This window comes from Nerophis lumbriciformis, linkage group LG19, assembly GCF_033978685.3.
Source record: "Nerophis lumbriciformis linkage group LG19, RoL_Nlum_v2.1, whole genome shotgun sequence".
NCBI classification, from domain to species: Eukaryota; Metazoa; Chordata; class Actinopteri; order Syngnathiformes; family Syngnathidae; genus Nerophis; species Nerophis lumbriciformis.
The window spans coordinates 22,081,491-22,098,601 of record NC_084566.2 but is presented as its reverse complement, the minus strand read 5'-3'; the positions used below and the strand labels follow the sequence as shown (position 1 = coordinate 22,098,601).

Genomic DNA, 17,111 nt, shown 5'->3' with positions numbered 1-17,111 from the left:
CACATACTGAAAAATGATTAGTAGGGCTGCGAATCTTTGGGTGTCCCACGATTCCATTCAATATCGTTTCTTGGGGTCACGATTCGATTATAAATCGATTTTTTTCGATTCAACGCGATTCTCAATTCAAAAACGATATTTTTCCCGATTCAAAAGGATTCTCTATTCATTCAATACATAGGATTTCAGCAGGATCTACCCCAGTCTGCTGACATGCAAGCAGAGTAGTAGATTTTTGTAAAAAGCTTTTATAATTGTAAAGGACAATGTTTTATCAACTGATTGCAATAATGTACATTTATTTTAACTATTAAATGAATCAAAAATATTACTTATTTTATCTTTGTGAAAATATTGGATACCGTGTGTTGTCAAGCTTATGAGATGCGATGCAAGTGTAAGCCACTGTGACACTATTCTTTTTTATTTTTGTATTTTTTTTATAAATGTCTAATGATAATGTCAATGAGGGATGTTTAATCACTACTATGTTGAAATTGTAACTAACATTGATACTGTTGTTGAAAATATTAATTTTTGTTTCACTACTTTTGGATTGTTCTGTGTCGTGTTTGTGTCTCCTCTCAATTGCTCTGTTTATTGCTGTTCTGAGTGTTGCTGGGTCGGGTTTGGTTTTGGAATTGGACTGCATTGTTAGGTATTGCTGTGTATTGTTTTGTTGGATTGATTAATACAAAAATAAAAATTAAAAAATAAAATTTAAAAAATCGATTTTCCCCACACTCCTAATGATTAGATATGATTTATTTCAAAGGTTATTCTCCTGAATAACATAAGACAGCATGTTTGCTAACATTTCTCCATGGTATAACACTAGCATACTGAAGAATTATTACAGTAGATGGTTTACTTGACACATGAAACGTGATAAAGCCCTCGCAAAAATGACTAATGATCTACTGCTAACGATGGATTCTGATGCGTCATCTATGTTGCTGCTTCTTGATCTTAGCGCTGCTTTCGATACCGTCGATCATAATATTTTATTAGAGCGTATCAAAACACGTATTGGTATGTCAGACTTAGCTTTGTCGTGGTTTAACTCTTATCTTACTGACAGGATGCAATGCGTCTCCCATAATAATGTGACCTCGGACTATGTTAAGGTAACGTGCGGAGTTCCTCAGGGTTCGGTTCTTGGCCCTGCACTCTTTAGTATTTACATGCTGCCGCTAGGCGACATCATACGCAAATACGGTGTTAGCTTTCATTGTTATGCTGATGACACCCAACTCTACATGCCCCTAAAGCTGACCAACACACCGGATTGTAGTCAGCTGGAGGCGTGTCTTAATGAAATTAAACAATGGATGTCCGCTAACTTCTTGCAACTCAACGCCAAGAAAACGGAAATGCTGATTATCGGTCCTGCTAAACACCGACATTTATTTAATAATACCACCTTAACATTTGACAACCAAACAATTACACAAGGCGAATCAGTAAAGAATCTGGGTATTATCTTCGACCCAACTCTCTCGTTTGAATCACACATTAAGAGTGTTACTAAAACGGCCTTCTTCCATCTCCGTAATATCGCTAAAATCCGTTCTATTTTATCCACTAGCGACGCTGAGATCATTATTCATGCGTTCGTTACGTCTCGTCTCGACTACTGTAACGTATTATTTTCGGGTCTCCCTATGTCTAGCATTAAAAAATTACAGTTGGTACAAAATGCGGCTGCTAGACTTTTGACAAGAACAAGAAAGTTTGATCATATTACGCCTATATTGGCTCACCTGCACTGGCTTCCTGTGCACTTAAGATGTGACTTTAAGGTTTTACTACTTACGTATAAAATACTACACGGTCTGGCTCCGTCCTATCTTGTCGATTGCATTGTACCATATGTCCCGGCAAGAAATCTGCGTTCAAAGAACTCCGGCTTATTAGTGATTCCCAGAGCCCAAAAAAAGTCTGCGGGCTATAGAGCGTTTTCTATTCGGGCTCCAGTACTATGGAATGCCCTCCCGGTAACAATTAGAGATGCTACCTCAGTAGAAGCATTTAAGTCCCATCTTAAAACTCATTTGTATACTCTAGCCTTTAAATAGCCCCCCTGTTAGACCAGTTGATCTGCCGTTTCTTTTCTTTTCTCCTCTGCTCCCCTTTTCCTTGGGGGGGGGGGGGGGGGGGCACAGGTCCGGTGGCCATGGATGAAGTGCTGGCTGTCCAGAGTCGGGACCCGGGGTGGACCGCTCGCCTGTGCATCGGCTGGGAACATCTCTGCGCTGCTGACCCGTCTCCGCTCGGGATGGTGTCCTGCTGGCCCCACTATGGACTGGACTCTTACTATTATGTTGGATCCACTATGGACTGGACTCTCACAATATTATGTCAGACCCACTCGACATCCATTGCTTTCGGTCTCCCCTAGAGGGGGGGGGTTACCCACATATGCGGTCCTCTCCAAGGTTTCTCATAGTCATTCACATCGACGTCCCACTGGGGTGAGTTTTTCCTTCCCCTTATGTGGGCTTTGTACCGAGGATGTCGTTGTGGCTTGTGCAGCCCTTTGAGACACTTGTGATTTAGGGCTATATAAATAAAGATTGATTGATTGATTGATTGATTGATAAATCGGGGTGGGAGTATGGGGTGGACTATCCACATTAGTCGCCAGATGGCAGTAGAGTGTCGAATATCTTACAATGTGGCAATTCTAACTTTGACTACTGCGTCAGTTGCAATTTAATTACAAAGGATATTCCTGTGAATAACACGTAGCTAGCATGTTCGCTAACATTCCTCCGTGGTATAATAGTAGCATGCTAAAATGTGAGACAATATGGTTTATTTACAGAGGTAAGACGTGTGAAAGACAACATTTAGCCTTGGTACAAATGTAAAACAGTAACATATAATAGCCAGCTAATGCTAGTCAGCAAGCTAACCTTTTTTTTTTTTTTTCATTTACAAAGGTTATTCTTGTGAATAACACTTTAATAAAGCACGATAGCTAACAATCCTCCATAGTAAAACAATAACTTGTGAAACCAGGGATGTCCAAACTACGGCTCACGGGCCATGTGCAACCCATCTGCAACTTAAGTTTGGCCCACGAGACATCATGAGTTTATTAAGGAACCTTGCTTGCTGGGTTTTTCCCAAATACATTTTTAATACTGACAATGTGATTGATATAAATTTTTCACTATCTCATGGACAATGTGAGTAAAAAAAGGTCAGTGACCATGAAATAAGGTTTGAAGAGATGACTACACAGCATTTAGTTTTAGGACCAAATCCAAACAACCTTCCCTACTCATAGTGCAAAAAAAAAAAATGCAACAAACACAAAAAGTCAACACGGTCACATACGGTATAACACAACCTGCTCACTGAACTGTGTAGATATTATAAAAAGAACAGCCAAACGCAATCTGCGGTATCTTTCAAGGTTTGGGTTGAGTTTTTTCTCCCCCTGATGTGGGATCTGAGCCGAGGATGTCATTGTGGCTTGTGCAGCCCTTTCAGACATTTGTGATTAAGGGCTATATAAGTAAACTGTGATTGATTGATTGATTGATTGATTGATTGATTGATTGATTGATGGGAAAAGTGCAAAACACTCTCTTTACACTTAACCATGTTTGACACATTTTAGCTGCTTGATTTTTCTGATTGATTACAAAACTTTAAGGAGGTCCTCACAGAAGTAAACAAGGTAGGAGTCGAAGTTTCACATACCGGTACTCCTAATATCCAATTATATGAATTATATCTCCATTGTATTAAAAAAAAAAATTTAATTAAAAAAATTAAATATATATATATATATATATATATATATATATATATATATATATATATATATATATATATATATATATATATATATATATATATATATACACACATACATATAGAGTACAGGCCAATTGTTTGGACAAACCTTCTCATTCAATGCGTTTTCTTTATTTTCATGACTATTTACATTGTACATTGTCACTGAAGGCATCAAAACTATGAATGAACACATGTGGAGTTATGTATGTATGAGCTTCAAGCTGTAGTATATATATATATATATATATATATATATATATATATATATATATATATATATATATATATATATATATATATATATATATATATATATATATATATATATATATATATACATATATATATATATATATATATATATATATATATATATATATATATATATATATATACTTACTTTACATACAGTCGGCTGCATGTATTACATTTTTTTAGCCCAATGCGGCCCCCTGTGCTAAACTATGTTTAGTGTTTATTTACAAAGGTAAGACGCGCATAAGCTAACATTAAGCATTTGTAGAGCTGTAACATGTTACAATTTCATCAACTTATGCTAGTTAGTAAGCTAACAATTTGCTGCCAAAGGTTTCATTTACAATAATTTTTTTCACATCCTTTAACATTTTGCCAATGTTTAACAGTCCATTGCTAAGCTGAGATTGCTGTAGTTCCATTCCTGTACTGCTGATGGCGACAATGCGTATAACAACAGCCTAAAAAAAACTATGTAAAGTAGAAGAAGACACAATAGCTTTGTTTTTACAATGTTAACCTAGCCGGATACTTCTTTCTTGGTGAGCAAACCACTTTACTTATATTTGTGGAAATCTTTTTAGCAATAAATCAATGTCATTCTAACAGCTTTAGTATTAAAACTTAGTTTGTTTCCTGACTGAACTGAGGGGAAAAACAAATATTTATTTTTATTTTTTTTAACTCCGGTCATTTGGCCAACACGCAGCGTGTGTGGAATAGACAAAATGGCTGACGGCGGTTTGGACTGTGAGCGATGGTTCCCCTCAGCAACACTTTTGGCCCAACTAGGATGGGAGCGTTTGACACATTTGGTGCAAGAGGGAGTTTCCACACTTGGTCTGCTTTGGTACCTGTGCACTCAAAATAGACAAAAAAATACATCACCTGGCTGGGTTGCCCTTGGTGTTACCATGGCAACGTGATAAATAACCCGACACAAGATGGGATACTGCAAAGTGAAACAGGGAAATATCATTTTTCACTCCTCTAAACATCCTATATGAACGCTAATTTCTAAAAATAATTATTGTTGTGTTTTTGTTTTTTTGACCCAGCTCAGAAGGGAAAATGTGATTTGAGGACATTCGCGCCGAGTCAGCATCAGGTGAGTCATTTTTATGCAGCAGTTCACATCGCAGTCAGCCCAAACCGCCCGCGTTGTCGTCTTCAGGTCAAACTCTGGTGGATCAAGACGGGGGGAAAAAAACATGTCGTTAATTCTCATGTGACAGTGTGTTTTTTTATATTTAGCCCTACCTAAATGTCTCCTGGCAGACTCAGAGGCCACACCTGTCACAGTGAGGCATTCAAGATGTCTTCATTGCACGCTTAAGACAACCTAGCAAAATGTTATTCTGAAAGAAAATGAGCTGGGATGAAAACGTCTTGCTTTTGAGTAGCCAGCGGGGATTTTTCGCAACTCGGGTTTAACTCAGACTTTGAAAGTGTGATGACTCTTTTAATGGAGGAGGTGGACATTAGCATAGCATCACATAGCAATGGCCAGCATAATGTTTTGATTGATTGAGACTTTTATTAGTAGATTGCACAGTACAGTACTAATTCCGTACAATTGACCACTAAATGGTAACACCCGAATAAGTTTTTCAACTTGTTTAAGTCCACGTAAATCAATTCATGGTACAAATATATACTATCAGCATAATACAGTCATCACACAAGTTAATCATCAGAGTATATACCGTATTTTTCGGACTATAAGTTGCAGTTTTTTTCATAGTTTGGCCGGGCTCCAGTGCGACTTATATATGTTTTTTTCCTTCTTTATTATGCATTTTCGGCAAGTGCGACTTGTACTCCGGTGCGACTTATACTCCAAAAAATACGGTACATTGAATTATTTACATTTATTTACATTATACGTTTGACCACGGATTTGGTCGTATTTAATTTTGTTTTACCCATAACAAAGATAAAATAAGCTTAATCATGTTTTAAGATACATTTTAGCCTTCATAATCTGTCAGACGGATGTAAAATTAAGTTAACCCCTGTTAGTATTAAGAAATGAAAACAATAAAACACTTGGTGCCGGATTTACTAATATCCAAATACCATGCACTAAACATGGGCAAAATATAAAATTGTGTGTTCTGTTAGTGGGCTGGTTGCCTGTGATCTGATAACACTGCGTATAAAATTGATAACAAATGCAGAAGTGTTGCAGACCGCCCTCTTTAAATGAGGATTTTGCATGTACTTCACCATGAAAACCACCAAAAACATCTAACAAAGTTTATATACATATTGTAAATATTAATGTACTTACCGTATTTTTCGGAGTATAAGTCGCTCCGGAGTATAAGTCGCACCTGCCGAAAATGCATAATAAAGAAGGAAAAAATCATATATAAGTCGCACTGGAGTATAAGTCAATTTTTTGGGGGAAATGTATTTGTTAAAACCCAACAACAAGAATAGACATTTGAAAGGCAATTTAAAATAAATAAAGAATAGTGAACAACAGGCTGAATAAGTGTACGTTATGTATGAGGCTTAAATAACCAACTGAGAACGTGCCTGGTATGTTAACGTAACATATTATGGTAAGAGTCATTTAAATAACTATAACATATAGAACATGCTATATGTTTACCAAACAATCTGTCACTCCTAATCGCTAAATCCCATGAAATCTTATACGTCTAGTCTCTTACGTGAATGAGCTAAATAATATTATTTGATATTTTACGGTAATGTGTTAATAATTTCACACTTAAGTCGCTCCTGAGTATAAGTCGCACCCCCGGCCAAACTATGAAAAAAAACTGCGACTTATAGTCCGAAAAATACGGTATGTATTAACATGTAGGCACATTCATAATACTATGTAATATTTACCGTATTTTGGTCATTTTAATCATTGCCAGAACTTTCTATTCAGGCGCATTGATTTCACAGAGCGCATCACGTTCGCTATTTTTCTCAACAACTTTTTACAACAATTACTAATCATGACAGACTTCATGAGAGCCAACGACTACTTTAGGATAAATAATGATCGTCGACCTTATATTTCTGAGCCTGAATATAAGGAGGATGAGCAACACGTTTTATAAGTTGAGTGATAAGCAGATCAAGCTTTAGTGAAACAATAGGCATCATGTAGCAGGATTGCGAAATGTTAAACAACAAATACAAACTGCGAACATAATAAAAACAATCACTTACTGTTCAATGTCCGCTTTCACTGAGATGCCAGCTGATGGGATGTTTATAAGACTTGTGGTCCCCATTTAGAGAATGAATTCATCATAATCCTCAGGCAAAACATGCGGGGGGCAAACAAGCAAGTTGCCACATCTTCCTAGCGATGTCTTCTGGTCTAAGCAAAATTTCAAAGGTGACCAACTTCTCGACTTACGGCTACAATGTGCTACTATACAGGTGTGAGGTATGATTCATGATTTTGCACAAAATTTTACCAAGTCAGAGGCGATGTAGCAGCTCCGTAGGTCAAGAGCTGCTCTATCTACGTTACCTCTGGGATCAAGGCGCTGTGTTGCTAAAAAATTGTTCCTCTGCGTTTGTTCATAAATTAACAAGGTCACTAATACTTGGTTCATATGCAGGTCACAGCATGTGAATGGAGCATTGTTGGCATATTTTGGATGTTATTTTAGAGCGCTTTATACTCTATAGGTGGAATAGTTAGATTCCATTAGGTACGTTGTTAGCCGTCGCGTACTAGCTGTTTTTTACAATTTAGACTGCTCAAAAAGAGAAATACATATGTGTTCTTTTCTCAAATGTGAATGTTAGGGGAAAAAAATTGCCGTTCTCGTTTAAGTTTTATGACAAAGTTGATTCAGATGCGTCTCAATAGGGTTTTAATGAGATCTCATGGTCTTGTGAGACGTTTAAAAAAAAAAAAGCCTGTAGTCAGAAAATGTAGTCAGAAGTTTTTTATTTATTATTCTTTTTAATAGCCAGAGGCTTTTCCATCTGGCTGTGAGCAAGGGATTGGAACCGCTAATTAATGTTTTTTGCACACATCAAACAGGCAGCTCGCAAAGAAAGCTATCCTCGGCGCTTCCCCTTCAAGAGCAGGGGCTATGTGTGGCCGCTCTCCTTCTCCTTCTTCTTTTAGTTCTACAGCCAAAACGGTGCGGGTACACCCTGGACAAGTCGCAAGCAGGCTAAATTGTCAATCATGGACGTCAAGACGGGACAGAAAAGCATTCCGGGCACACTGTCCCGTACCCAAGAGCAGTAACAAAACAATACAGCCAAATCAATGATAGACTTGACAGATCACATCAGGACCCTAGAAAGCTTGAAAAATAAATTACTTTTAGTTTTTATTTGTGGAAATTAGTATAACCGTAAAGCTCGTGTGTAGATCACACATGAAAAGTTAAAAAATACTACAAAATGCACCTGCTTTGTTTTGTGACCCGACCAAATAAAATGTTTTTTTTTTGTCCAATCATATACACCTTATCATAGTACAGTAGTTTTCTTAAAAGCAGGGGTGCTGTCAGGAATTCTGGGCCCCATGACCCCCAAACCCCTACCACCTGCCAGTCAAGGGCCCTTGGAATTGTCCCAACTCTACCACCCTACACAGCGCCCTTGCTTAAAATGAATGTTAAAATCCCGTCTTGTTCTCGTGAACTTAACATTGTGTGTCGTCTCGTAAGATGAGTGTGCATAATAATGTGAAGTTGGTTCACATTGCAGAAGTGTCTCACATTTTTTCATTCTTTTGTCTTTCTTTCAAGTGTAACAAGAAGTTAACAATGGAAAATGTAAAGAACAACCAAACACTCCGTCTTGGATAGCAGGAAAGTGTCCGTACTGATGCTGGAGTCATACTGCTTTGGGTCCTCTTAATTCAGGTAAGTGTTGCCAAAAATAGACAGAGAAAAAGTGTAAATCCTTTAGCTGCTGAACTGAGCTCTTGTGAAAGTATGACAACTGTTCAAACTTTTAAAAGAGTTTAAAGGCATAGCTTTTTTTGAAGATTTCAAACTGTACAATCACAGAGGGCATTATTTTTAAGACGACTCACTGAATCACCAGTACTGTATTCATAGCCACCAAAAAGTACATGTATAAGCCATTTTACCAAGGTAACGTCGTCTAAACTTGTAAAGCAACACATTCCTGCAGTATCTGTCAACAAACTGTTGGGTCCATTGGTGGAGAGCCAACCATGACACTTACTGTGCTGTAGGCCAGGTCCACATGAACACACTGATTTTTGGTCCACCAGCAAAATTCTAGATGACTGCATTTTATTTTTTTAGTTAACTTTATATTCAAACAGCTCATACGTAAATCCACATATACCCAACATACATTTACAGATTACCTGTTGCTGGAGCATTGACTCTCAAATTACTTTTTAGTGGGGGGAAAAAATACTTTTAAGTTTTTTGTTTACCTGTTCAGTTTCATTTTATTTCGAACATGCATACGATACAATGTAATGCATCACATATTTTCCAATTGTTTCATTACAGCACGTCCGAGTAGGAAGAAGCAGAGCTTATTTAATCCTACCCCTTATCAATTCCATAGCAATTGTATCCCATTTCCTTGTTCTCTGTAACAGAACAGTGAAAAAATCAATAATAAATCAATAATATACCATAGTAAGTAAACAAATATTAAATACATAAATAATTGTTATCTCAAAAAAAAAAAAAAAAAGGGTTCAAGATGTTCATCATAATTATTGTTCTGTGCACTTTGTGAACACTTGTAGTTTGAACAGTCTCTTAAACTGAATCATATTGGTGCTTTGTTTGATTTCTTCAGTTAATCCGTTCCATAATTTACTCCACATACAGATATGCTAAGGTTTTAAGTGTTGTACGTGCAAAAAAATGTTTTAAATTAGATTTTCCTCTAAGGTTATATTTCTCCTCTTTTGTTGCGGAGAACTTTTGGACATTCTTGGGTCGCAGGTTATAGTTTGCTTTCTACATAATTTTAGCTGTTTGCAAATGCACCAAATCGTAGAATTTCAAGATTTTTGATTCAATAAATAAAGGGTTTGTATGTTCTCTATATCCAACATTATGTATTATTCTAATTGATCTTTTTTGTAGCACTGTTAGAGAATGAAGTGCACACCTGTGAGTCTGGTAAACATGATTTTGAAAATATCCGTATAAGTGAATGTGTTTCATACCATAGCAGGATGTATATACTGTATAAGGAGATCATGTGTTTTTAATCTTTGTTAAAGGGGATTTAGGCAAAAACAAGATCACACAAAAGAAAGACCCCATAAAATTCCGATGCAAATTCAGTTCAGCGATAGAACTGACCAGACAGGACATGGGTATCTTATAGGAACTGTAAAGACCTTTTTAACTGTCGTACATGTGTTAAAATAAGCAACTAAGCAGATTGGAATAACACTTTGAAATACTTTAAAGCTCACCTGAACTGATTTAATGAATACTTGCAAGATTTAATGAATACTTGCATGGCAGCAAATACAACTGTGAAGTTTTCTGCGACTTTCAAAGCCTCTTTTCCCTGGAAATGTTGGTTAAGCCAAAGCGTGACCTGCACTGTGCTGCCGCCATCTCCTCATCCTTCTTCTCACCATCTCCCGTCCTGTTCAAAGCTTTAATCCAACACACATCTGGACTGCATTGAGCTACCCGATTGCTCTCGAGCAGACTAGCGCAATAGTGATGTCATTTTTTTTGCTGTTAATAATAAAATTGCCCATAGTAGCCACATTTATCTTCCTGTCCAACGCAAGCCGAGTATGATCGTGATCATGGACACTTGACTAGACTTTTGTCTTTGATTTTACAGCTATATATTTTTTTGTGATTCATCCTAAAAATAAGTTTAACTTGATCGTTCAAAGGTACATGAGCTGAAAGGATGTGCATTCAATGAGCTTAAACAAGTATGTACTGTAGGCCTGATGGAAATATGGTTTATACTGATTTTTTCCGCAAGACACTGGAAAAGGTGGTGGGATACCAGGAAGTCTGGGCTTCCTTACTGAGAATCAGTCCCGGCGTCATGGGCGGGCCTGGGCGTGCTTTCAGAGCAAGACGTGCCTGCCCTGGGCTGGACCCTGTTTGTTTTATTTTATTTATTTATTTTTTACCTTGGAGCAAGTAAAAATAAGACGATCCGTAATCAAAACAAAGGCACGTTGACTAAGACGATGAAACAAGTAACTGACATGTTAGTAAAGGTGTAAATACGAGACAAAGAAGTTGACTGAAAAAAATCCAATCATATTTAATTTTGTCTTGTCGATGGGTGGGACAAATTCGGAATATATCCAATCACCCCTCTTATATGGCGTACATTGAAAGAGGGGTGGGGGTTAGGTATGAAGGAAAGTTAATCAGATGCTTTTGCTTGCGGTATAAGGTTGTCATCGCCAAAACCAAAATGTGTAGCTTTAACATGTAATATTTGTACACCAAGGAGATAGTGAACAGGACCGCAAGTTACCAAAGAGGCAACCACCGTCAGCAGGCTGCTACAGCAACGATGCCGAAACCCATGCTATGTAACCTATCTTAAAAGCCTACAACCTTCGGGCTTATCAAATGACTTCCTGCAAACAGGATACGAAGGAAAGCAAGACATCACATTGGTTTTACAAAAAATAGACAACATAAATTCAACAGTGAAAGCAGACGTGGCAAGTATAATATCAGATGTGGGAAGTCTAAGATAGTGCAGATATGGCATGCCTATAAGCAAATGCCTGCAAACCTAGAATAACAGCTTGAAAAGTGAGCTTCATGATCTCAAAGATAATGTCGTGAATCTCCTAAAGAAGCAGACAGAAATGCGACAAGAGATAAAGGAATGTCTGAGAGGAAAATATACAATGCATCAAGAAATAAAGGTTCTGCAACAAGATAACATCGCTCCGAGGAATATCATAGATGATATGGATCAGGAAAAACAAAGGAATTATGTAATTGTTACAGGGCTGTGAATCGTTCCCAGATCCTACGTCAAAGCCGTGGTTAATAAGGAAAATCAGATGAAATCAATCAATCATTCAAACTTTATTTATATAACACTTTTCATACACAGGCAAGTGGCAAACAGAAAGTGCTGTACAAAAAAAAAATGAAGAGGAGAAGAAAACACACACACACACACACACACACACACACACACACACACACACACACACACACACACACAGTTATTGATAATAACAAAACAAAAATAAAACATGGCAAAGCACTATGGCACTGAGGATTTGAGGCAAAAAGCCACCTTTGAGGCGTCCACACTGGACAATAACTAAAATGAATGCCATCTAAAAAATAGTATGTAACACATGATAAAATATATTTTCAAATCAAATATAAATAATACATTATTAAAACATAATATTGAGAGAATAATAGTAGTGCAATTAATAATTAAGATAGAAAACAACACAATAATTAATACAAAAACATTAGAGTTTAATGTCGCTTCAGCAGAGCAACGAGTACTAAACCTTCTGCAAAAAAAGGAAATTGATGTCGATATTAACACCATCAACACATGCACCCAACTGAATAGAAGAAAAAACAACACCTCTACGGTCATCCTCGTGAAACTCGCCAACGGGAAATCCAAAATCGCCCTGATGAAACAGGAAAAGAAGCTGAAGGGTACAAATGTGTACATGAATGAGCACCTTACCAAACACAATGCTTACATCGCCAAGAAAGTACGCAACTTGGGGAAGCAGGGTCAATATAGGGAACTTGGAACGCCAACTGCAAAATCTACATCAAGCTGAATTGAGGTCCAGAAGCAAGAGTACTTGTTATCAAAGACATCAAGGATCTGGACAAATATTACAGTTGACAGCGCTTCGACAACAACGATGATTGACGGAAAACAAACACGTACACCACGAGGAACCAAACAGGAAGACCTGGATTTAGGAGCACCTTCATCTACACTAGACCAAGGCAATTGTTTTGACTCAGGGGGGGCACGTTGGTTGGTATAAAGTATACACACACATACTATATATACTATACATATTTGGTATAACAGCAGAATATTTCTGCCTATCAAAGGAGTGACTGACTTATGATATTCACCAGTCTTATTCTTTTATCTCTGATTTTTAACAGGACACTGGGAGTTTGTGCCTAATGTTAAACAGGTTATTGAAGAGATTTCAGAACATTTAACATATATCAATAACCTATCATTTCAAAGACGTGAATTCCCAAACAAAATGAAAATAACAAAAGTTGTACTGATTTATAAGAGTGGAGATGAACACCAGTTTAAAATCTAATGTCCTTACTTCCACAGTTGTCTAAATTTATTGAAAAAACAATGTAACGACCGATTGGACACAATAAAAATGGAACACTCGCGGAGAACCGATATGGATACAGCGCTAACATCTCAACATTGATGGCATTAATGGAAATAACATAGGAAATAACCCTATGCAATAGATCGTAAACAGTGTGCAGCTGCAGTGTTTGTGGATCTAACAAAAGCAATCTAAACTGGGTAAGAAGCTAATTAACGTGAGCTTGGCGAACACATGTTTAAAGCCACTAAATACAGTGGCTTGCAAAAGTATTCATACCCCTTGAACTTTTCCAAAGTTTGACAGATTACAACCACACACATAACATATTTTATTGGAATTTAATGTGAAAAAAAGATATACAATATTCAATATTTCCTTTTTTTTTTTTTTTTTTTTTTTACAAATAAAGTGAAAAGGGTGGTATGCAAAATTATTCAGCCCCCTTTTCTGAGTTCAACCAATTGCCTTCAGAAGTTGCCTGATGATTGCTTATGACTAAATACTGTCAACCTGTGTGTAATCTTATCTCAGTACAAATAGAGCTGCTCTTTGAAGGCTTTAGAGGTTGGTTAAAATAATATTTCGGAGAAAACAGCATCATGAAGTCTGAAGAATTCCAGACAGGTCAGGGATGAAGTTATGAAGAAGTTTAAACCTAAACTTACAGTCCGAAGAAGAAGAGCACTGATCAGATGCAGCCAAGAGGCTCAAGGTGACTCTGGACGAATTGCAGAGATCCACAGCTCAGGTGGGGGAATCTGTCCACAGGTCAACTAGTAGTCGTCCATCCATCCATCCATCTTCTTCCGCTTATCCGAGGTCGGGTCGCGGGGGCAGCAGCATAAGCAGGGAAGCCCAGACTTCCCTCTCCCCAGCCACTTCGTCCAGCTCTTCCTGTGGGACCCCGAGGCGTTCCCAGGCCAGCCGGGAGACATAGTCTTCCCAACGTGTCCTGGGTCTTCCCCGCGGCCTCCTACCGGTGGAACGTGCCCTAAACACCTCCCTAGGGAGGCGTTCGGGTGGCATCCTGACCAGATGCCCGAACCACCTCATCTGGCTCCTCTCGATGTGGAGGAGCAGCGGCTTTACTTTGAGCTCCTCCCGGATGGCAGAGCTTCTCACCCTATCTCTAAGGGAGAGCCCCGCCACCCGGCGGAGGAAACTCATTTCGGCCGCTTGTACCCGTGATCTTGTCCTTTCGGTCATAACCCAAAGCTCATGACCATAGGTGAGGATGGGAACGTAGATCGACCGGTAAATTGAGAGCTTTGCCTTCCGGCTCAGCTCCTTCTTCACCACAACGGATCGATACAGCGTCCGCATTACTGAAGACGCCGCACCGATCCGTCTGTCGATCTCACGATCCACTCTTCCCCCACTCGTGAACAAGACTCCGAGGTACTTGAACTCCTCCACTTGGGGCAAGATCTCCTCCCCAACCCGGAGATGGCACTCCACCCTTTTCCGGGCGAGAACCATGGACTCGGACTTGGAGGTGCTGATTCTCATCCCAGTCGCTTCACACTCAGCTGCGAACCGATCCAGTGAGAGCTGAAGATCCTGGCCAGATGAAGCCATCAGGACCACATCATCTGCAAAAAGCAGAGACCTAATCCTGCAGCCACCAAACCAAATCCCCTCAACGCCTTGACTGCGCCTAGAAATTCTGTCCATAAAAGTTATGAACAGAATCGGTGACAAAGGGCAGCATTGGCGGAGTCCAACCCTCACTGGAAACGTGTCCGACTTACTGCCGGCAATGCGGACCAAGCTCTGGCACTGATCATACAGGGAGCGGATTGCCACAATCAGACAGTCCGATACCCCGTACTCTCTGAGCACTCCCCACAGGACTTCCCGAGGGACACGGTCGAATGCCTTCTCCAAGTTCACAAAACACATGTAGACTGGTTGGGCAAACTCCCATGCACCCTCAAGGACCCTGCCGAGAGTATAGAGCTGGTCCACAGTTCCACGACCAGGACGAAAACCACACTGTTCCTCCTGAATCCGAGGTTCGACTATCCGGCGTAGCCTCCTCTCCAGTACACCTGAATAGACCTTACCGGGAAGGCTGAGGAGTGTGATCCCACGATAGTTAGAACACACCCTCCGGTTCCCCTTCTTAAAGAGAGGAACCACCACCCCGGTCTGCCAATCCAGTGGTACCGCCCCCGATGTCCACGCGATGCTGCAGAGTCTTGTCAACCAAGACAGCCCCACAGCATCCAGAGCCTTAAGGAACTCCGGGCGGATCTCATCTACCCCCGGGGCCTTGCCACCGAGGAGCTTTTTAACTACCTCAGCAACCTCAGCCCCAGAAATAGGAGAGCCCACCACAGACTCCCCAGGCACTGCTTCCTCATAGGAAGACGTGTTGGTGGGATTGAGGAGGTCTTCGAAGTATTCCCTCCACCGATCCACAACATGCGGGCAGTCGAGGTCAGCAGAACACCATCCTCACCATACACGGTGTTGATAGTGCACTGCTTCCCCTTCCTGAGGCGGCGGATGGTGGACCAGAATTGCTTCGAAGCCGTCCGGAAGTCGTTTTCCATGGCCTCACCGAACTCCTCCCATGTCCGAGTTTTTGCCTCTGCGACCGCTGAAGCCGCACACCGCTTGGCCTGTCGGTACTTGTCCGCTGCCTCAGGAGTCCTATGAGCCAAAAGAACCCGATAGGACTCCTTCTTCAGCTTGACGGCATCCCTCACCGCCGGTGTCCACCAACGGGTTCTAGGATTACCGCCACGACAAGCACCAACTACCTTGCGGCCACAGCTCCAATCAGCCGCCTCGACAATAGAGGCGCGGAACATGGTCCATTCGGACTCAATGTCCAGCACCTCCCTCGTGACATGTTCAAAGTTCTTCCGGAGGTGGGAATTGAAACTCTCCCTGACAGGAGACTCTGCCAGACGTTCCCAGCAAACCCTCACAATGCGTTTGGGCCTGCCAGGTCTGTCCGGCATCCTCCCCCACCATCGCAGCCAACTCACCACCAGGTGGTGATCGGTAGAAAGCTCCGCCCCTCTCTTCACCCGAGTGTCCAAAACATGAGGCCGCAAATCCGATGACACAACTACAAAGTCGATCATGGAACTGCGGCCTAGGGTGTCCTGGTGCCAAGTGCACATATGGACACCCTTATGTTTGAACATGGTGTTTGTGTTTGACAATCTGTGACGAGCACAAAAGTCCAATAACAAAACACCACTCGGATTCAGATCCGGGCGGCCATTCTTCCCAATCACGCCTCTCCAGGTTTCACTGTCGCTGCCAACATGAGCATTGAAGTCTCCCAGTAGAACGAGGGAATCACCCGGGGGCGCACTCTCAAGTACTCCCTCGAGTGAATCCAAAAAGGGTGGGTACTCTGAGCTGCGGTTTGGCGCATAAGCGCAAACCACAGTCAGGACCTGTTCCCCCACCCGAAGGCGGAGGGAAGCTACCCTCTCGTCCACCGGGTTGAACTCCAATGTGCAGGCTCTGAGCCGGGGGGAAACAAGAATTGCCACCCCAGCCCGTCGCCTCTCACTGCCGGCAACGCTAGAGTGGAAGAGAGTCCAGCCCCTCTCGAGAGAACTGGTTCCAGAGCCCTTGCTGTGCGTCGAAGTGAGTCCGACTATATCTAGCCGGAACTTCTCCACCTCGCGCACTAGCTCAGGCTCCTTCCCCCCCAGCGAGGTGACGTTCCACGTCCCAAGAGCTAGCTTCTGTAGCCGAGGATCGG

At 40.6% G+C, this 17,111-nt stretch overlaps 1 long non-coding RNA gene across 1 annotated transcript in view; it reads left to right on the top strand.

Moving 5' to 3' along the window:
• The first annotated feature begins 4,784 nt into the window (after window positions 1-4,784).
• Window positions 4,785-17,111, top strand: part of LOC133618706 (uncharacterized) — a 144,732-nt gene continuing 132,405 nt past the window's right edge. The window contains exons 1-2 of the long non-coding RNA XR_009817329.1: window positions 4,785-5,176; window positions 8,817-8,933. This is a non-coding gene — a long non-coding RNA (uncharacterized lncRNA). The remainder of the gene's footprint in view (window positions 5,177-8,816; window positions 8,934-17,111) is intronic.